This window comes from Pleurodeles waltl, chromosome 6 (genome assembly GCF_031143425.1).
Source record: "Pleurodeles waltl isolate 20211129_DDA chromosome 6, aPleWal1.hap1.20221129, whole genome shotgun sequence".
Taxonomy (NCBI): domain Eukaryota; kingdom Metazoa; phylum Chordata; class Amphibia; order Caudata; family Salamandridae; genus Pleurodeles; species Pleurodeles waltl.
This window is the reverse complement of record NC_090445.1, coordinates 1,684,387,447-1,684,410,845: the sequence shown is the minus strand read 5'-3', so window position 1 is coordinate 1,684,410,845 and position 23,399 is coordinate 1,684,387,447. Positions and strand designations below refer to the sequence as shown.

The 23,399-nt window shown below is 44.8% G+C and overlaps 1 protein-coding gene and 1 long non-coding RNA gene across 5 annotated transcripts in view; one reads left to right on the top strand and one right to left on the bottom strand.

Annotated features, from left to right (window-relative positions):
• Nucleotides 1-4,035, bottom strand: part of LOC138301348 (uncharacterized) — a 52,002-nt gene extending 47,967 nt beyond the window's left edge. Inside the window, exon 1 of the long non-coding RNA XR_011205092.1 lies at nt 3,854-4,035. This is a non-coding gene — a long non-coding RNA (uncharacterized lncRNA). The remainder of the gene's footprint in view (nt 1-3,853) is intronic.
• NR6A1 (nuclear receptor subfamily 6 group A member 1) overlaps nt 1-23,399 on the top strand; it is a 685,712-nt gene that overhangs the window by 216,268 nt on the left and 446,045 nt on the right. The window lies entirely within an intron of this gene.

The following is a 23,399-nucleotide window of genomic DNA, read 5'->3' as shown; positions in this document are numbered from 1 at the left end:
CCATTGTCCAAATCTCACCAAGTCACACCTGCTGCATGTCTTTAACCATTGCCAGATCTCACAGTCACATCCGATGCATGTCTGTAACCACTGTCCAAATCTCACCAAGTCACATCCGCTGCATGTCTTTAACCGCTGTCCAAATCTCACCAAGCTACAACTTCTGCGTCTGTGCCCAGTGTTCAAATATCACCAAGTAAGATCGGCTGCATGTCTGTGACAGCTGTCCAGATCTCAGCATGTCACATCGATTCATGTTGTGACCACTTTCCATATAGCCCACGCTACAACTGCTGCTAGCCTCAGATCTGTGGCCACTGTCTAAATCTCAGCAACTCAAAACTGATTCTTGCTGAAGGCCCATAATCCCTTGTCCAGATGTCACCAGGTCACAAACGCTAACAGATAACTTTCAATGACCACTGTCCAAATCTAACTACCGAATCACAACTGCTGCTTGATACAAGTCTGTGACCATTGTCTAAATGAGTCCCAACTCGGAGTTCCTGCTCGATGCCTGTCTCCACGGTCTACAACTCACTGCGTTGCATTGACCACTGTTCAAATATCAGTCAAAAAGTTACAACTGTGGGCTGCATGTCAATGACCATTGTCCAAATCTCACCAATTCACAACTGTTTGATGCATGTCTGTGACCACTGACCACATCTCTCCAAGTCACAACTTTTGTTTGCTGCACATCTATGGCCAAAGTCTAAATCCCATCCACGACACATCAGCTGCTTGCTGAATGTCTGTGACCACTGTCCAAATCTCACCAAGTCACAACTCTTTGTTACATGTCCCTGACCACTGTCCAAATCTCACAAAATCTCACTGTCACCACTGTTGCATGTCCACACTCACTGTCCAGATCTCATCGTCCCCACGGTGGCTTTCTGCATGTCCACGCTCACTGTCCAAATCCCATCAGATCTCACCGTCCCCACTGTTGCTTTCTGCATGTCCACGCTCACTGTCCAAATCCCATCAGATCTCACCGTCTCCACTGTTGCTTGCTGCATGTATTTCACCAGTGACCTCATATGACTGGTGGCAGCTGCATGCCTCCGACCACTGTCCAAAAGCAGCAAGTCTCGGCATATCCCAGCTGCGTGTCTTTGGCGACTGTTCAAATCTCACCAGCTTCTTATCCGCCTCTCCAAGTCTGACTGCTACCCTTCTGGATCACTGTCTGCTCAGATCTTACCAGTGAAAGGCTCTATGTTGTAGATCTATGGCCCCTGTGGAAAAGTTCCCAAATGTAAGATTCCCAGTAACTTCCCACTAACAATGTAATTGACTCTGCACACTGTCGTCCGGCTCTGAAATCCTAATTCTCTCGTCTTATTATTAGTTTGCAAGGGGCATGCATGTTGTGTTGACATTTACAAATGCTAGCATTACTGGAATTGATTGATTGGTCTGCTATTGTGTTATTTCCCTACCAAATGGCTAATTGGATCCACGCTACCTACTGATGTCTATTAAAATTGCAATAGGTTGTTTCTTCCCATATTGTAGGAGCTCACTGCCACTCTGGTGACGTTGTTGTTTTATCAACACGTGAGGTTTCCCTGGTCTGGTCTCAATTGTAGCAAGCACCTTAAAGGGACAGGCTGTACTCTAAATTTACAACTTAGTTTACCAAATCTGGGTTGTATTTTACTAAACGGTAGTCTTTGGTTATAACTTTGTAAAACCTAGACTTTACTAAAGCAGAGCTTGTTAGTTTGGTTAATAAAAGAGTGATCGCTATTACACATTAGTTAACCCAAGCAGAAGATTATTTTTCTGAAATAAATGCTTAATACAAGCGACTGGTTCCGGTTATTCAATATTTATATAGTCTATTCGTTTATGGATGTAAAACTGGCATTTCCTTTGGGCCGACGTGAGAGAGCGCCTCAAATTATATATATATATATATATATATATATATTCACTTACAATCACAAGCATTAAACAAGCAAAGAACACTACAAATTGCGTTTATAATTTTCAAAACGCGGGAGAAAAACTCAACAAAATCCGGTTTCGCAAACCCGGGCGACAAATATCTAAATACATTATTTCCAAGATGCATCGATCACACACCACAATTCACATTGTGTTGTTATGTATCTATTCTTTGGTGGGGAGACAATGTTCAGTGCATTAGCAGGGTTATCCGAGGACACACTGAAAGTGTGTGTGTGGGAGGGGGGGGGGGGGGAGATCTGGGGCGCGCAGCTCTTACCTGCTATGTTCAGGGTGCACATTTCCGGGGCACCCGCCTGGAGGGGCGGTGAGGGCTCCGAGCAGAGGGGTGTCCTCGCCGAGGTCTCCCCAGTTCTGGGGATCCGTCCTAATGTCTCAGACTCAGACAGCCCGGGTGTGCAGACAAAAGCAGGCGGGCCTGGCCGAGGGGGGAGGAGGGCGGGGGCATTTCCTGTCACTCAACACATTCCAGCTCACTCAGTGCATTTCTCCGCACCCTGCACCCTAAATATAACTGCATTTCTTGGGCTCCTTTTAAATATATGTTTCAGAGAGGGCGCGGGCTACAGACGTGACTCAGTGGCCAACCTCAGCTCACCCCATCACCGCAGCCCACTGCTAAAAAGCCGTAATAAGGGTGTGTGTGGGACGGGTGTGTTTAAGGTAATTACAAGCCTTCCACGTCCATTTAGAAAACACAGATGTCTCTCTGATCGGGCCTTCTTTCATTGCCCCACCCTGGCTCTTCAAATGCATTTCGCGACCCCCCCAACAACGAGCACCAGACTCCTGCAAATATTAATTCATTGTTGCATCAATCATATAGACGATTTGACACACACCTTGCGTTTTGAGAATCATCGACTACATATATACAACTCTATGCCTTTACACTTTTTGTCTCCGTGTATACAGACCCACACATTTTATAATCGTCAGGGGTAGTAAGCGCTATATAAATACTATTACATTTACAATCATTTCGATTTGTATGCTTCAGTTTGGGGCTGTGTTCAGACAGGTGCCTTCTATCTCTGCCCTTTTGAAAACAGTGCTTAAGGTATATGGTCCGTGACGCTTGCACCTCGGGCGCAGAGAAGCTGATGTCCCAGGTTTCTCCCCGCTTCGGGGAGAGCTTCCTTTATTTCATTTTGAAATCCGGTGGAAAATGGCTGTCACTGCCCCGCGCCTCTCCCGTGAGGGAATCCAGCCGCCGAGGGCCCCCACCTCCCTCCCACGCGCGAGGGTGCCCCCACCTCCCCTTCTCTCTGCAGCTGGGCTGACCTGTGCACCCCTCCCATGCTCCCCATCCCCCACAGCCGGCCTATCGACCGACCTGTCTGGGATTTTTTTTTTGTCTCCCGCCTTTTGTGTGCATGTCTGGCTGGCTGCCCACCCCTCCCCCCACAGTCTGTGTAAGGGACCCCCCCTCCCCTTCAACTGCCGGCACCTCTCAGACACATAGCTGGCTGCAAACTTTCTGAGCAGGTTTCCTTCCCTGAAATCCATATTTAAGACCCCCCCTCCTCCAGCTGCAAACCCCCGAGTCTCACGAACAAGTTTATCCACCTATGAAAAGAAATGAACGTTTTACCAACTCTCCCATGGAAAAAAAAAAACATTTTTTAAGAGAGTGAGGACATGTTAGGATACATCCGCCCCACCGAAACACACATGGGGTGACCCCCGCCTGTGCACTCCCAATAAACAGCACCCTCGTTTCTGCCCCTGCCCGTAGAACAAAGGAACACGTGCAGCCTCGGTGCCAGCCAGCCCTGTCAGACTCCTAGCCCAGGGATCGCCCTTTTTGAGGAGGGTGAGGGGGGGTGCAGGGTGTTAGAGAGTGAAAAAAAAAAAAACTTGCAGTTCTTACCCTGTACGAAGCGGTGATGCCTGCCCCGGCCCCATCTTTGTCCAGAGGGAAGAGGGGGAAAAACAAGTTGACGCTGCGGCAGGAAGAGAAGGATAAAGCGCCCCGACGTAGCGGTGTGAAACGTGCTTCGAGGCGCGTGGTGCTGAGCTGGCACAGCGGGCGCTGCCGGGGTGCGGGTGCTGCCTGCGTCCCATCCATTGAACTATATATGACCCGGCTGATGGACGGGGCACTGGCAGTCATGTGCAGGGCTGGGGCCCCGTCCATTCGCTGCCCGCCTCCATGGGCAGGGCCCTGCCAGCCCCCTCCCCTGCCCCCTCCCTCCACCCTCCATCCCTCGGCGCAGGCCGCCTGTTTGGGTGTCTAGCCTTCAGCTTTATGGAAATGGCTGTAATTTAAAGTTGCCCCCCTCCCCATGCATCTCCTCCCCTCCAAGACTGCAAACACCTGTGTGGAGAGGGGCCGTCTGGGAGGAGGGGGGGGGGGGGGCTGTCCTGACTTGCCTTGACTCCATCTGAGTGTAAAACAAAACTCCCGGGCTTTGAAGAGACTCTTCTGCCTGGTATGTCCGGCCTGAAGCAAAATGCAGGGGCGCACGTGACGTGCCGTCAGCACCAAAGGATGCCGACTGACAATACTTCCAGGTCGAATTTGCCTCTCAGTCACTGATTATTTCTTCTTAGTCGCTTTAAACTCACTCAGGATTATTACTATAATCTACCTGCCCACTTTGGGTTTTTATAATGTATATCTACTGTACTAATGTACATTATGTCTATTCTTTGTTACATCTATAAATCCAAAAAACAATTGACATACATATATATATTGTATTGTAATAGTATTTATATAGCGCTTACTACCCCTGACGAGGCGTCGAATATATATATATATATATATATATATATATATATATATATATACACACACACACAGTTTGAAATCTGTCTCGCTGGTGCCCACAGAGTATCCCTTCTGCTAGAAGTGAAGATCCTCGTTTGTTGTGACGGGTTATGGTATATAGATTTTTGTGGCTCCTGAGCGCTTTGGTATTCTAGGCGCTCTCTACGCTTCTGTGGTACTCCTTGACAGATGCCAGGGTGCTCTCTCGTCACTGTTGTGTGTTGGCGCTGTTTAGATGCGAGTAACCCCGTGAAGTGCCGAGGGGTTCAATCTAATCGTTTAATCCCTTGCGATGGATTGAATTCATTTTGCAATTTATTTAAATTCCTGTTGCATTTTCTTTACTAATCATTTCAGAACTCTGAAAACCCAGCTGCCCCTTTTGATTGGTGGAAATAACCCCTCCCAACATTTCCCTGATGTGACTAGAATGATCACCACTTTCATTAATCAGAAATTGAAATACCCAGCACCGGCCTCCATTAGGTGTTGGGTTTAGTTATTGGTGAATAATACAAACACATCTAATATTTTCTTGAGAAGATATTATTAATCCGAGACCTCACCTTTGACCTTTGTAGTAATTGACAACGTAAAATAGTAGGTTCGTAAGCAAAGCGCGGGCAGAGGTGGGGTGTGGTCTCTCTAAAATGCGTGTCCACAGTTGATGATGTCTGTGGGTTTTAGGAGCAAAAAAGTATCATTACCTGCAGTATATCAGTTAGGAGTGTTCAGGAAATATCACTCCCACTTGCCCGAGACGCAAAACAATTCATTCAGTTAATGCGCCTGCAGATGCGGTAGGGTTTGGTTCCTGTGGTGTACCACCGAGTCTGGTACAGGTACACAGTAACCAAACCATACCCCGAAGGCACCTTTGCTAAAGCAACCCCTAGACACAGACCAGAAACCCCGAAACATCCTATCCCAGGACATCTTCGAATCCAGTCTGTGGAGCGAACCGTGGGATTGCGTGGAAGGCACCAGTGCGCAGATGGCAGACCGCGCGCTGTGGACACGCCAAGAACATAGCATTACTTAAACCACTCAAAAGCCTGTGGTGGAAGGAGGTTCTTGCAGACCGGTGGGTACCAGCATCCTCCAGGTGGATGGAGAGAGTCTCCATGGTATCAGCATCCTTGTTCATGGCTGCACCGAGGTGGGCTTGGTGGTGGTCTGCGGTGTGGCTGGGCGCAAAGGGTGTATGTGGCATGAATGCAGTGTCGTATATTAATGGCTTGAGGTGGAGAACCTCCGATTTAAATGCTCTTTTTCATTAAAAAAATACACTTCTACTAGGAGTCAAATATTTGCGCAATGTTGGAGCAATTGACTGTGGTTTTCAAAGTGATGTAATTATTAAAATGCTGCTTTAATGGGTTGTCAAATGTTACGTCAGTAATTTATTATTCCTTAACAAAGGGCTTGATAAACTCATAGTGAAGATCTCTTAAATTATTGGGCAAGCTGGCACGCCGAGAATTCGAAAAAGATTGATTTCTGACACCCCGCATTGGTCTCAGGCCAATACCCCCCTCCTAGGAAGGGTGACATTTGGTGTGCAGTGTGCAGTTTCTTGCAGGATGCAATGGTGCATGCTCACACATCGCTTGCAACTCCCCGAGGAGCAAAGCTAGCAGAAGTACAGACATGATTGGACGTATTTCAAGTTATACAGGTGACCCTGAGTAAATGCCCGCCTGCCGCGCTGCACACCCACCTATAAGAGCCAGTTCAAACCTGGGCAAATATTGCATTGACTGAAAGTACACATCATGTGCAAATAGCAGGCTCTAATATTGCAAAAAAGAGAGACCAAAGGAGAAAAAAATTGAAACAAACTTGTTGATGAAAATGCATGGCAAAGTACAGAGAAAAGTGCAAAGAAAATACTGAGGATGTCAGAATTGCATAGGAATACCGAGCTCCAAATGTAGTCAATGCAGAATAGCGACTGTCACGCTAGTAAATATGTATTAGTATAGATATGTTATTCTTAACTTCACATATACGTTTGGGAATATCTATCTATCTATCTATAGACAAAGATATACAGACCACCCCAGTCCAGTCCCTGAGCCTTTATTTGGAAGGAAGATGTAAAATGTACTGACTCGAGAGCAGCAAAAGTACCAGCACCACATCAATTTGGGAGCCGGTCAACAAAACCACCAGTCAAAACAGGATATATATATATATATATATATATTTATATATATATATATATATATAGCGTAAAAAATTTAATGTATAGCGGTAGAGAACGATTGAGTGAAGGTTGATTGCTAGATAGTTAAGAATAGTAAATCAATACTTACCTACGTATACTTGCCAGGAGAAGACGTGGTAGTCAATGTTTTTGCCGGCCGATGTGAAAAACTTGAAGTTTCTGCTAGCACCGGTGTGGTGATAGACATATTGCAAGGGCATAAAAAACAGCTAGGTAAATTTGTGTTTCATCACGAAAGCACAGAGTGAAAGGTATGGGCGAGCCGTGTAAGGCGGTATCCTTGAAAAATAGATTCCCTTCCCATTAGCTGTTTTAAAAAAATATATATATTTGAGAAAGGCATAAGCTAAACGAATGTTTTACTACACTATTAGGTAGGATTAAAAAGAAGAAAGCCAAAGAAAATGTAATTACTTGGCTGAATGAAGGGAGTGGTGCTACAATGTAACAATTCGAAGACATAACTGCATGGGAAGGGGTCCTTAGTACCTGGTGCATTTTTGGTGTCAAAGATCAGATAGGTGGTAGGGTTAGACCAAAAGGGACGAGAAAAAAAAAAAGAAATTGTATGCAAACACTTTAATATATTTTTTCACAGAGACTGACTTTTTTCAAGGGATATTTAGTTATATTCAGAGCACCAAGCCTGCTTTATAAATTGCAGCATGTTGTCCAACACTAGAAAGCTGAAAGTAGATCATCTTACCTCTGCTTGGCTGAAAGTGTCTTCTTGTTTAGATGTATGCAGTAGAAGCCATATGTAAAGTGGGACCAGAAAATAAAGCATGTACACATTTAAAACTCCAAAGATAAGGGATTTCTAGCCACAAGAGGCACAGTTTTCAGGTAGCAAAAAAAAAACCAGAAACCAAGTGAGGCTTACATCTGTACTTATTTGGTACCCATGCCACCTACCTCAGAAATGGACGAGGCTGGGAGATCTTTTGGAAGCAAAGACCTGTAAAACGGTGCAGAGATCCACAGCACTGAACCCTGTTGTGAATGCTTGGGGCAACCAGCACAGGTCAGAAATTATTGTACCACAAAGAGTATGGCATGGTGCACCTTCAGGCCGCTGTGTGTTCTCCTGTTTGCGTGTTGGCACGTATGCCCTGGTTTGCGGCAGGGGTTATTCTCCATCGTACTGTGGCACCGCCTGTAATTGTGCGGCGTTGGGGGTAGGGTAGCTCTCATCTGTTCGCCTGAAACACTGGACCCTGAGGGTTTATCTCTCTGGGCTGCAGCAAAAGTAGGTCATTGAGCAGCCCTGGAGTAGCCTGGCATTTTGCGTGGCGCACAAAAGGAATTTCATCCATGCTACGTTTGTGGTGAGGTCGAGGGACACCTCCGTGTGGAAACCATGACAATTTCCTTGTTTGAACAGAAGATGCTGAATCTAAGATCGTACAAGTGATGGTGTCATCAGTAACACAGAGAGATCAGTAGAGCAACCTCTCTTAACACAACACTACCAAAGACCATAATCGCACCCTCATGTCACGAGTCCCCTCCACCCACCACACATTCTTCACTGGTGGCCACTATAGATCCTTCATTAAAGTTACCTGGAGACTTCATGCCATCAGGGATACCAGGATAGAGGTCTGAGTTTATGGACCAACTCCATGCAGCCAGTCTGAGAAGCGTACTCCTGACCGGCCTCACTTGAGTCAGGTGGGCAGAAGTTTGTCGTGGTTTAGAGAAGGAAAACACAGACTCGAGGGTTTTGTCTCTGTTAACGGGAAGTCATCCAGTAACCCTGGTTTTAGTCACCGCTGACCTAGGCAACATCGATATAAATATACGCTTTTAATGATGTGAAATGAAGGGATAGAATCCATAAATACTGGACCAAAACATATTTTAACAGGTGAGTTCCGGGAAGCATCTCAGAACAAGCATTGGCAAAGCCAATTGGTAAGGCATTGACAATAATCCCTTTGGCTTTGTCAGTGCTCGTTTTGTTTCGTCATGATTCTCGGAAACCTTTATTGCTGGGGAACATGCCATACCCTCTTCAATCGAAATAAATGTCTAAAAATAAATATATTTTTTGATCTCAAAAGAATCACATTGTCAAAGTAGTTAGTTGCTGGTATTTACGGAAACGAATTGGTGTATGGATGTGTTCCCTCTGAAAGTGCAGCATGCAGTCACTCGAAATGAATTTCGAAAATAACTGTAGTGGGTTGGGTTATTCCCCATTCTGCATGCTCCACTTGGTGACTGATTAAAATAACAGACCAGCAGGTGAAGCGTACTGGCTGAAACCCCTATTAGTACATATATTATGCATACAATTTTACTCAAATCAAAATAGGGTCAGGCCTAAAAAGAAGCCAGAAAACTGGGATAGAAATTGGGAGCAGCAAATTTAATAAATAACTTATTACCTTGTTGCCCTAGGCCCCTCTTTTAATCAGTATACATGATGACTGGCGTGAGGTGAATATGCCATCCATTATCCGTGGACACTCATGGGGGATGCAAAGGGATAGTATCTCACTCCCCTTTTGCCCCCCACCCCAAACTTCCAATCAGTGAAAACAAAAGCACCTGTCACCGACTGCCCGATGATCAACATATTCTTTTTTTATGTTTGTGGACTTTCACACATAAAGATTTGTTTTTAAGGTGAACTCTTCTGATGAGGGTAAGTTGACACCCGTGCCAACATTGCTGGCTGTCAACCAGGTGTTTGTGAACTTGCAAAGTTTTTAATTCATGAACATTTGTAATTTCTAATGAATATTACAGTTCTGCCTGTAGTTCGAAAACGTTCTGCGTTTGGTCTTCACACTAAAATTGTGATTTGGCTCCACTTTGTTGCTTCATTAAAAAAAATTGCAAACATCTATCCAGTTAGGAGAAGAATTATTTTACTGTGAAGTCGCGCGAAAACGTTCTATCCCTTTTAGTGCGAACTAGCACTTACAGGAAGGTATCTGCTTATTTATTTTGAAAAACTGAGCTTGGACGTAGAGTTGAGAAATGGGGAAAAGTCTGCAATCGATATTTATGTCAGACTTTGCCCACATTATAAAAAAAATCCAATTTTTAACATTAGGTGCATCATAGCCACAGTGGATCCTGACTCACTGTATCTTGGTACCACAAACCCGGGAAAGTAAATTAACGCAAACAAAATAATGCAAATACAAAAGTAAATCCTGCTGGTATGGAATGAAATGTGACAAGAAATGATTGACAATACGGCAGATAGAGAATATGCAGAAACTATAGTAAGAATTTGCATATTTCACAGCGCCAAGAAAATGTTTCCTTTCAATTGTAGGTCACAGGCCACAGTGCCTGCGAGCTCTGGGCCACAGTGCGTCGAAAATCAAGATACTGTAATGAGTTCAGAGAGGAAGGCACTCCACAAGCCTCTCTGCTTTTGATTTGCACCTGCTCATGTCCTAGGATTTAGGATGTCTTCCAGTCTCCTGACTGCCTTCCAGTGCCGAGAGTGGAATGGCCTCAAAGACCCCTCCACCTGAATGTTCCCTGCACCTGATTCCTGTTCCAGACGCAAACGCAAGGCTGCTGAGCTGCTTGTAATAAGATCATAGGGCCTGATTACGAGTTTGGCAGTCGGAGAACCTGACCGTCAGACCCATGGCGAGGAGACTGCCGTGGAGCAGGTGGTCTCCCCACCGGCCCACTTACCAGTTTCTCACTGGGCCGACCGGCGGCAGCAAACCAGGGTTTCCACCGGTCAGCCCAGTGGAAAATGTGCAGCTGCATTGGACTCGCCGCCACATGAACCAAGTGAATGCCATTGCACAGAGGGCCCCCTAGCGCCCTCGGAATGCGCGCTGTCTGCACAGCAGGAAGTGCGTATTCCGACGGTGCTGGGGAGGAGTGCCCCGCACTTGTTCTCCGCCGGCCTTTTCATAAAAAGGCCATGAAAAGGCTGCGGAGAACATGGTTGTAATCAGCACGGCCAGATCAGAGATCCTGACGGAGACAGCGGTCTTTTGGCGGCATTGACTGCCAACCTTTTAATGTGGCAGTCAGACCGCCAGAGCCACGGTGGGCCAACCTCCACCGCAAGTCTTAAAGTCTTCGGATCACTGGACTCGTAATTGGGCCCATAGTCTGTCCCACCTTAGTGCATAAGGACTCTGCTGGACATGTTAACAGCCTCTTTTCAACTTCTAGGGAGAAATCTGATGCAAAAGAAGCGCTCGCAGCATTGGGTCGGATGTTGTAACTAATGGAGTTTTGCTTTGTGCAATGGGGGATAATATGTAAAAACAGTCTTTGCAAACAGTTTTGCCCTACAACATTTTCTCTTAATTCACAGGTTTGCCCCACAGCCTTTTCACTTAACGCACAGGTTTGCCCCATAGTATTTTCTCCGAATGTACGGTTTTATATACCTAATTTCCTGGAAGTTAGACATGGAAAAATTAGCAGGTTAGAAAAGAAGAACAAACAAATGATTTCAATTTGTGTGAAATGCATGTTTGTACAAACAGATTCATTTGTTAGTGAAAGATGAAAGAGACTGGATGAATCCATCCATTTGTGAGCCTGAGACCTGCAAAGACAAATCAACAGATGCCATTTTGCCACCTTGCACATAGATTTCCGTAGATCAGCAATTGTTACTGTAGGAAGTTGGCTCTGTATGTGCTATTTCAAAGTAAGGAATAGCATGCACAGAGTCCAAGGGTTCCCCTTAGAGGTAAGATAGTGGCAAAAAGAGATAATACTAATGCTCTATTTTGTGGTAGTGTGGTCGAGCAGTAGGCTTATCCAAGGAGTAGTGTTAAGCATTTGTTGTACATACACATAGACAATAAATGAGGTGCACACACTCAGAGACAAATCCAGCCAATAGGTTTTTGTATAGAAAACTATCTTTTCTTAGTTTATTTTAAGAACCACAGGTTCAAATTCTACATGTAATATCTCATTCGAAAGGTATTGCAGGTAAGTACTTTAGGAACTTCAAATCATAAAAATTGCATGTATACTTTACAAGTTATTGACAAATAGCTGTTTTAAAAGTGGACACTTAGTGCAATTTTCACAGTTCCTGGGGGAGGTAAGTTTTTGTTAGTTTTACCAGGTAAGTAAGACACTTACAGGGTTCAGTTCTTGGTCCAAGGTAGCCCACCGTTGGGGGTTCAGAGCAACCCCAAAGTCACCACACCAGCAGCTCAGGGCCGGTCAGGTGCAGAGTTCAAAGTGGTGCCCAAAACACATAGGCTAGAATGGAGAGAAGGGGGTGCCCCGGTTCCGGTCTGCTTGCAGGTAAGTACCCGCGTCTTCGGAGGGCAGACCAGGGGGGTTTTGTAGGGCACCGGGGGGGACACAAGTCCACACAGAAATTTCACCCTCAGCAGCGCGGGGGCGGCCGGGTGCAGTGTAGGAACAGGCGTCGGGTTCGCAATGTTAGTCTATGAGAGATCTCGGGATCTCTTCAGCGCTGCAGGCAGGCAAGGGGGGGATTCCTCGGGGAAACCTCCACTTGGGTAAGGGAGAGGGACTCCTGGGGGTCACTTCTCCAGTGAAAGTCCGGTCCTTCAGGTCCTGGGGGCTGCGGGTGCAGGGTCTCTCCCAGGCGTCGGGACGTTAGGTTCAAAGAGTCGCGGTCAGGGGAAGCCTCGGGATTCCCTCTGCAGGCGGCGCTGTGGGGGCTCAGGGGGGACAGGTTTTGGTACTCACAGTATCAGAGTAGTCCTGGGGTCCCTCCTGAGGTGTTGGATCGCCACCAGCCGAGTCGGGGTCGCCGGGTGCAGTGTTGCAAGTCTCACGCTTCTTGCGGGGAGCTTGCAGGGTTCTTTAAAGCTGCTGGAAACAAAGTTGCAGCTTTTCTTGGAGCAGGTCCGCTGTCCTCGGGAGTTTCTTGTCTTTTCGAAGCAGGGGCAGTCCTCAGAGGATGTCGAGGTCGCTGGTCCCTTTGGAAGGCGTCGCTGGAGCAGGATCTTTGGAAGGCAGGAGACAGGCCGGTGAGTTTCTGGAGCCAAGGCAGTTGTCGTCTTCGGGTCTTCCTCTGCAGGGGTTTTCAGCTAGGCAGTCCTTCTTCTTGTAGTTGCAGGAATCTAATTTTCTAGGGTTCTGGGTAGCCCTTAAATACTAAATTTAAGGGCGTGTTTAGGTCTGGGGGGTTAGTAGCCAATGGCTACTAGCCCTGAGGGTGGGTACACCCTCTTTGTGCCTCCTCCCAAGGGGAGGGGGTCACAATCCTAACCCTATTGGGGGAATCCTCCATCTGCAAGATGGAGGATTTCTAAAAGTTAGAGTCACTTCAGCTCAGGACACCTTAGGGGCTGTCCTGACTGGCCAGTGACTCCTCCTTGTTTTTCTCATTATTTTCTCCGGCCTTGCCGCCAAAAGTGGAGCCTGGCCGGAGGGGGCGGGCAACTCCACTAGCCGGAGTGTCCTGCTGGGTTGGCACAAAGGAGGTGAGCCTTTGAGGCTCACCGCTAGGTGTGACAATTCCTGCCTGGGGGAGGTGTTAGCATCTCCACCCAGTGCAGGCTTTGTTACTGGCCTCAGAGTGACAAAGGCACTCTCCCCATGGGGCCAGCAACATGTCTCGGTTTGTGGCAGGCTGCTAAAACTAGTCAGCCTACACAGATAGTCGGTTAAGTTTCAGGGGGCACCTCTAAGGTGCCCTCTGGGGTGTATTTTACAATAAAATGTACACTGGCATCAGTGTGCATTTATTGTGCTGAGAAGTTTGATACCAAACTTCCCAGTTTTCAGTGTAGCCATTATGGTGCTGTGGAGTTCGTGTTTGACAACCTCCCAGACCATATACTCTTATGGCTACCCTGCACTTACAATGTCTAAGGTTTTGTTTAGACACTGCAGGGGTACCATGCTCATGCACTGGTACCCTCACCTATGGTATAGTGCACCCTGCCTTAGGGCTGTAAGGCCTGCTAGAGGGGTGTCTTACCTATACTGCATAGGCAGTGAGAGGCTGGCATGGCACCCTGAGGGGAGTGCCATGTCGACTTACTCGTTTTGTCCCCACTAGCACACACAAGCTGGCAAGCAGGGTGTCTGTGCTGAGTGAGGGGTCTCCAGGGTGGCATAAGACATGCTGCAGCCCTTAGAGACCTTCCTTGGCATCAGGGCCCTTGGTACTAGAAGTACCAGTTACAAGGGACTTATCTGGATGCCAGGGTCTGCCAATTGTGGATACAAAAGTACAGGTTAGGGAAAGAACACTGGTGCTGGGGCCTGGTTAGCAGGCCTCAGCACACTTTCAATTGTAAACATAGCATCAGCAAAGGCAAAAAGTCAGGGGGCAACCATGCCAAGGAGGCATTTCCTTACAGTTACTCACCTAAAGCCATTCCAAAGCCAAGACATTTCTATTGCTCACAAGAATCTAGAAGGGCATCCTTTCCACTGATGAAGAAAAGCTATATCCCCTCCCAAGAATTGGGAAGGCATGATACTGCTGAATGCCGTGATTCAGAATCTCATCAAATTCACTTCAGGACATTTCAAAGAATAGTCGTTTAGCACCAACATACCCATCACCACATTACACATGTGCCCTGCCAATATCCACAGGTCATAACTTCTTATCCTTGAATTGCAGCGATCTATTTGACCTGTAAGAGCAAAATCTCCATCTTATGTAAAGAAGCGCATCTCTGTAAGGCACATTGGTGTGTGCTAGAGATGGAAGCTGGAACCTCGCTGACCCTCTATCGGAAGCCAGTGAAGCGTCCACATAAAGGCCCATTGTTGACCTTGAATCATCATCCTTTGCAGCACCTGAAGTCTGAGTATTGTGCACCCCTTCATAGACTGTTTTGTAGTAGTCCAACTTGGCTACAACGATTTAGAAATATTGTTCAAAGGAGCTTTCAAAAGAATGGTGCACATTTTGATATTTCTGATGTGGTGCGTGCACAAAGAAAGTACGAAAATGATACTTACCTGACGATAACTTATTAACCGAGTATGTCACAACTCCATCTCAGCTAATGGTTTTAAGAAAATTGATGCCATGATAACAGACGCCTTATGGACAGAAAAAAACCCTAGGTTCGCACTATAAAAACGTAGAGTCAAGAGACCTCTGGGAGAGTTTAATATTGATTTCTTGCTGTCCCAGACAGCTATCATCATTCGCCTGGGCTCTAGTTTGTGTAAAGCGGAGAACTGCATGATGCCGGAGTGGGTTATGGTAGTGAGATCACTAGTAGGACCGGTCCCTTTGATATCATTACTCTCCAGCCAGGTTTGGGACAGTCCTTAATAAATATTGTGCTTCTTGCACAGTAGGTTCTGTTACTTTTAGACACATTAGTGACATCAAAAGTTCAAACATCAGATTTACAATCATTTTTACACATCTGTTAGATTCAGATTGAAAGAGAACAGTTTATAGGGGTAAATGTGATACAAGGTGTATCTTTTACATTTGTGGTTCGGATTTGCACGCTTGCTCTATTTCTCATGCTGAACCTCAACTTAAATTTGGCCTGGGAGCTCCTGGATATTATAACTTTTGGAATTTGAATGTGGCCCTTTAAAAACAGATTCGCCACTAGAGCCTGATTTACACGGAGAGTTGCTAAATCTTCAGTTAAAAGGCCGTTTGGCATCTAAAGTCTGTTCCATCCTTAGGACCAAATCATCCAACGTTAAAGTAAAAATGCAGAATTGGATAGGGAGCGTGTTAATGAGGATAAGAGTTATCTCTCACAAGATATATGGTAACAGATTTGGAACAAACTGCTTACGAGCAAGGTCGCCCCTCGACTGGTGCTAGCACGATACTGGATACTCCACAGAACGCAAGGCTCTACAAGTACGCCTTGTTCTGGATGAGATTGGCTGGAACTGTGAAGAACAGATGTGTGACTTGGCTCTCATGCACTTTAGATACAAATATGTCAATCATCTTTGCAGGGAATCAATACGTACATCAAGAAGGGCTTTAATATTGAGATGACATTAAGCCAAACAATAGGCTGTTTGGGCCCATTTGCTATTGAAGCTCCTCATCTGTATGAGCTCAAGTGACCTTTCCTTGTCCTTGGCTTTAAAACTATACTTTCCAAATGGAACACAGCACAGCACATTTCCGTACACACATGGTGGACATGGTAAGGTTTTACGGTCAGCAATGCGCTGAACCGCTAACCTCTAGTCCAAGACCAACCTGAAACAAACTGGATAGTTATTTACAAAGTTCCAAACATTCATGAACTCTGCAGAAGACACGTTTTCTTGATGTAAATCAGTGATTTTCTGGTCGTAATAATTGGTGTGTTCTCTTAAATTGTGTGCTTTGGTTTCTTTATTTTTACTTAACGCCGGAAAGCAAGACTTGAGACAAATTGGTGATGGGGCTTGCTTATGTCTCTTTAGAAAAGCCACTTTTGTCCCAGCACACCCATCCAGGTTTTTGAGAAGCGCAACATCTAGGTTTGACTTAGACTTAGCGAGTTAGTTCTCATCCGTACTTGGATATGACCATAAATTAGTTGGAAGTGAAATAAGGCGAGGTCAGAACCCGGAGACTATCAACATGCCAACATAATTTGAATGTCGTCAGCCCGCGTAGACACGCCTCCGACATAACAAGGAGCTCATTCTGAGGTTACACCTATACAATGAAAGGACAGAACCCCACAGGTCACAAGCAAATATTCAGGAAATAACCCCTGCATCTTAACAAGATACTTGAGTCTCACAGTAGTTTGTCCATCCTGGAGATGGTGGGGGTCAAGCAGACTGAATGAATGCCTCCCTGGGGATGGGTTCCCCGGGCCTTGTAAAAAGCTCAGGTAAGGGGGCTGCACCACTGCTCCCCTTAAAAGTGAATACGGCCATAGGGGATGGGGTTCTTGGGCCTGTAAAAGTTTAATGAGGGGGGATGCATCCCCCTCCCCTAAAAAATGGAAGAAGCCCTGTAGGATGGGCTACCCATGCATAAAAGTATGCACCTGCCCCCACTTCAGGCCCTGGGCACCCTAGGTTGAGGGGTGTTTGGAGCAGGAGGGGTTCTTTAAAAGCGTGGGAGCCTGTGCTTTTTTTAAATTAAAACAAATTGTAGCAGATAGTTGGATACATTTTGAATTAATGGTAAACCCTTAAAAAAATATATACATATATGGTTTTAGCCCAGATGGGGATCCCCCCCCCACCACCACCACAACCCACCAGGACTAGGAGGGCAGGGTGCTCTTACCCTGCCCCCTATACCTTATTTTCAGGACAGGGGACTGAGTCCAAAGTCCTAGCACAGCTTTCTTGATATGATGTAAACCAATCAGCTCTTATATCGAGATCTGTTGGCTCCGCAGATCACTTAATTTGTAAAGGTATAAGTGCCCGGGCCTATGTCAGGATGCCACAGCAGCTTGCACATCCCGTTGCCACTGCCAGTGACAGTAAATTACTGCCCTTCATAGTCCTACAAGAGTGGCACTCAGTCTATTCCAGCCCTCCAAAGCTCTAAGAAGGACTTGGGCAGCAGGTGTTAGTTATGTCTAATGTATATTAAACTAATATGCTGTGGTTGTGCTCATCTCTAAATTTATCACACAGCACCACCAATTAAATTAAGTGCCGGTGCTGAGCACCGGAAACCACTGGCACAAATTAAGCGCTGCTGCGGATTGGCCGCAGTGTGAAATAACTATGTGTTTTTAGTCCTAATTTCTTAAACTACTAAACGGAATTACACCAAATCACAAAAAACAGACTTTCTGGACAAAGATCTTGCTTTCTGCCAAATTTGGTGTAATTCCATTCAGCTAGTTTGGCTATAGCTGTGTCTTATTTTTCTAAGGAAAAATGAACCGGAAAAACATGTCTTGGGCCCCCACTTGATGGATCACCCTAACCTTTTCCTTTTTTGGAAAGTTTCATGAAGATTCGTCAGATGGTGCCAAAGTTATAAGCGAAACAAAAACAGTATCTATCTATCTATCTATCTATCTATCTATCTATCTATCTATCTATCTATCTATCTATCTATCTATCTAGTCTATGTGCCTCTCTCTCTTTCCCTCTCTCTCTCTCTATATATATATTTATATATATATATATATATATATATATATTTATATATATATATATATATATATATATATATATATATATATATATATATATATATATATATATATATATACATATATATATATATATATATATATATATATATATATATATATATATATATACATATATACACACACGTTTCCAAGGGCTCCGCCCAAGCTGCTGCACTCCTGACACAGCGGGCGCTGTAACCCGTGATGACGGCCTCATGTAGTATCCGTTTCACAAAAGTTAGTTTTCATACACTCGCGGAATGTTACCAGTGATGAAGGGATTTATTGTGCCAGCACCAATTCCAAACAATAAAGAAATGTGCAAACGCCTTTCAGCTATTGTTCTTTCTCAATGCCATAAGACGCCTAACTCTTACCATCCCTTTAAATTATTGCATCTTGTTAAAAGGACAACATTAACAATGGACCACGAAGCTTAACGCAATAACCACATCATTTTACTTGATGTTCACAGCGGCCATTTGTAAGTTAGTACCATGATCAATATTCTAGCGCTGCTAGATATGAACTGCTGCATGCACGTTGTATCATCAACTCTCACACAATGAATTGTTCTTTCTCTTGATTAATTTACAACCCAATTTGGTACAGTGCAAGCTTAAAAAAAGAATGTAATTTATAGCAGCATAACTTGTGCACATAGGGACAGAATCACATAACATTTAGTTCACATTCAAATTACAACATATAATTTATTAGATAAATTCATTGCTTATAAATCAAATTAATTGCAACATCCTGTACCAAATCATTGATACCAGGCTACTCTCAGCAAAAAGTAGCTTATTTGTTATCGAATGGTGTAAAAAAGAACCAATCATAATCGTACCCTTATTCAATGTATTAGCTGCCCCGAAGCCTCTTGACCCCTGGCACCCCATTCTCCAGAGATGGTTCACAGACTGTGCCTTGGGGAGCCCATCCCCGGGACACAGAGGAAAATACATGTTTATTCCCTTCCGGCAACAGGATTTTTTAATATGCGGGGAGCTGGCTGGGGCTGCGGGGGCCCTGAGGGTCCCCTTGCAGCCCCCAACTTGATGCTTGGTGGGTGCCCCAGATAGGCACCCACCTACAAATAAGTGAGGCCCCATGGCAAGGGGTTTATTAAGGATCTGAGAGGGGGATGGTGTGCCCCCTCACCTATATTTAAGTAATGGTTTAGGGAATGGAGCACTATTGCCTCGAGGAGGGGGACTTTGCCCCCCTCCCGTTAAAGGCCACAGGGGATGTGGTCCCCTTGGCCCCATGTGACTTGAGGGGTGGGCTGTGTGCGCCCCCTACCCTTTGAAAAAAACAAAACAAAAAAAAAAGCCTCAGGGATGGGTTCACGTGGTCGTAGTTGGCTTTGTGAGGGGTGCTGCACTAATGGGTTGGCCCCAGGGCCTCACCGCAGGCCAAAGGCCATGCACAGTGTGGGACTGGCTGTCTGTGGAGTGTTGAACGTGGCTGTGCGCGATGTGAGGTTGGCTAACTACGGGGGTTGGCCACAGGGCCTGGCTTTACGTATGGGTTGAATTTACATATAATCAACAAAAAAAACTTGACATTGAAAAAAATAACCCTAGAAATTTACTGGAAAAAAAAAACAAAGTTTAAAGTAACATTACAGTTAGGTGGTAATTTCAGTGACAACATAATGTTTGAAGTGTATTAAACCACTGATGTTCTCCAGTTATAGTTCTCTTGCGTAACTATAGCTAGTGCCCTAGGGTAACTACAACTCGTGCCCTCGCTATACTTTCCTAGATACCCCACAAAATTGCATGACTGCTAATCACCACATATATTACACAGCTCATGACATCATCTATGACATTGTTCATCGCATGACAGCAGCATCAGAAATGACATAATTGATGCCTGTGTATGGTGAGGGTGTGAGTTCTAGTTCTTTAGGGCACAAATTATAGTTGCTTGAGATTACTACAATGAATTTCACTGGCTTTGTTAGTTTAAATCAGTATTTTCACCTAACTATAACGTCACTTTATCCTTCTTTGTATCAGTTATATATATATATATGTCCAAGATCAAGAAGTTCCACATAAGAGGGTGGCCAAATTTAAGAGATGACATTTTGTATGTCCGCCAAAAAACACACAAGGATAAGAAGGTTGAAAACAGATTCATTACCACATATCACACCTGACACCTAGCTTTGAGGGCAGCCTTGAGAAAACATTAGCATCTTTTGAGGAGTGATCCAGTAACTGGAGAAGAAATCCCTAGGAGACCACAGGTTACTTTCCGGAGAGCAAGGTCTGTGAGAGACATCCAGAGGAGAAGTAATGTGAGAGTAGAGAGGAAGACCCGGCTCAAACCTAAAGACGGCTTCACTAGGTGCAATAAACGTTAAGCGTGCAAGAATGGGGAAAATCCTACAGAAATTAAAACACTGGGTGGGAACACACTTAAGGTAAGAAAGAGATAACTACACATGTAAGAGCGATCATGTAGTGTATATTATCAAATGCATGTGCCCAAAGATCTATGTAGGTAGTACTACATTACAAGTAAATAAACATAGTCTACAACATTTGAGGGCAATAAAAAATCCTTGATACCTCATGTTGATTGGCCAGGAATTTCCATTTAGTCCACAGAGTTGAAAATAGTGAAATAACGTGTAGTGTCATAGATGGAGTCCTAAAGAAAGTAAGAGGTAGAAACAGAGAAAGAACTCAGGATACTTGATTCCAAGTATATTTTAGCTTTGGACCATAGGCAACCGAGAGGTTTGAACTGTGATGCAACTTATTGTTTGTTGGTTTTATTTTAGAAATCTCGATTGGAGTATGAGATTTTTAGAAGCAAAGGTAGCTATTACATATCTAGGTCGAGTACAGTATGAGGATTTGTGTGGGAAAGTCATCCTATCTTAGGGTGGGTGTGCATCCCCAGGACTTGCAGGTCTGAAATGTCCCCCCCACCTTTGTTTATTGAATCCCTGGGGAAGTGACAGTCCCTGGGCTGCGCCCCCCCTTGCATTATATTAAATTATGGACCCAAGGAGGTGTGGTTCTCGAGGCTGGGGGGTGTGTGCACGACCCCCCTGCACAGAATTACAATGAAGCCCAGGGGAATTGGTGGTCCTTGGGGCTGCGGGGGTCCCTGAAGACCCCCACATATACTCAAAAAAGCCCTGGGGAATTGACGATCCTCATGGCACAGGGGAGTCTGCAGGTCCCCCCCCCCCCCCCCCAATGTTAGTTAAGGCATTTTGTCCGGGGGAGGTGGTGGTCCCTAGGGCACCTGGGGGGATACGTGCCCCCCCCCCCCCACGTATACAATATCAACAAAACCCCATGGAAGTGGTGGTCTCTGGGGCAAATAAACCCTGGAGGGGGGCCTCATGCGCACCCCTCCTTATCTTTTCCATGCCCCCGGACCTGGCCCACTTGAGTTGGAGCTATTGGCATTGTAAATGCATGACTGGACTTTTTTGCCACATTCATTTATCAACCGTGCTGCACATTTTGGTCAATTCTGCCACATAATTCCAGTGCCCCTGCATATATATAAAGGTTTAGTAGGCCTTCTGGAATATTTTTTTTAAACAAGGCACTTAAAACACAAACTACTCCCAGGTGCAAAACATATTTACTTGGCAGTTAGTACAGGCAACATTGCCCGTGGGTCAATGAATACATATTTATACTCCAAGAATGCATGCTTACTGGGTCGCTATCCCTTCGCTGCAGTCTGGGGAGTCGAACAGAACTGCTATGATTTTTCACACGCTTGAGGAGAGCCACCTCACATGATATTAATGATTACCAGTCAGTCTTGAACTGAAATATTAGTTATAAAATATTGACCATTAAACATCATAATCAACTGTAAGCTCCCATCGAGGTTAGTTTTATAAATATACGCACACACAGCTCAAGTTTCACAGACTCAAATGTGTGTAGTTCATCTAATCAGGTTTCTGATTTGTATTTATAGCTTGTATCACATTATAAAACTAAAACTACAAGTCCCAGAATGCAAAGCTGAAACATAAACTAAATAAGCAAATCATATATCGAACTAGGGAGCTGTACAACTCCACAAATACTACTCCAAGGAATGGTTTCAAGCTAGTATCACGTTATAAAAATAAAACTACAAGTCCCAGAATGAATGTGTGCTGCAAAGAATGTGTACTAAGCAGATCAGAGTGCATATAATGTAAAAATGTCAAAATAACTCTGGCGATTAATGTACTTTCTGGAGAGAGAACTTACTTTTGTCTAGTTGAAGCTTGGAATCATTATAAGGTAGCGCAGAGGGTTAATGTGCCTGCTGAAAACAACGTGTAGTAGGCAAATCACAAAGTATATATAATGTAAAAATATCAAAATAGGTCTGGCAATTTATGTTCTGTCTGGAGAGAGAACATACTTTTGTCTAGTGGAAGCTTGGAGTCATCATAAGGTAGCGCAGAGGGTTAATGTGCCTGCTGCAAGGCACTTGTACTAGGCAGATCACAAAGGATTTTAAGGGTTATAACAGGTTGATAATTTTTGCATGCAATTTGTGGATGTAGACAGACCTGTTGAAAGAAACAGTTTCATTCAAAGACACTTCTCACAGTAAAAAAAAAAAAAAGGAACCACAGTGTGACAAATCAGAGTCTCTTTTATATACCCACTACACCACACTAAATACTATACTAGAAAGTATTGGAGTTTATGCAAATTATATGCACCATAAACAATATATTATAAAAAATCTTTGTAAACATCCACCAACTTAAAAATATAACAAGGCAATTCATAAAGACACATTGCAGTAACCATTCGTATACTCAGTGTCAGGTTTGTCACCCATTCAATGTCTCGTTAGGAAGGCGCCGCCCCCTTCACCCGCCTGAACCTGAAGAGCACCCCCACAGAACAGCCACCATGTCAGGCAGAATGGATGTGTCCGGGGTCACCTTCTCCTTCTAGGATCCACCCTGCCTCACAGAACCAAACAACGGAATAAGAGAGACACACAACACAAAATAAATCTGACACCAGTTTATAAAAATAGTTTATATGTTTATGAATGTTAGGTACCAAGATGAGAAAAGTCCACTGGAGGGTTCCGAAGATATAGATTTTAAAAGAAAATGTAAATCTCAGCTCTTTAGCCCAAAGCTCCAACAAGCATTAGTAACCTTGAAGTTTAGGAACTTAGGAAAAGTTTGAAAGAGTTGTGTTCGGCTACTCCAGCCTGAGTTGAGTGATTACGTACGACAGGAAGAAGGCCAAGGGGCCAGTAAAGAGTATTTGGGCAGCTACTGGGTCACCAAAACAGTCTCAAGTCCAGTTCCACACCTTAGATTAGGACTGCCATATTCTTCAGTAAA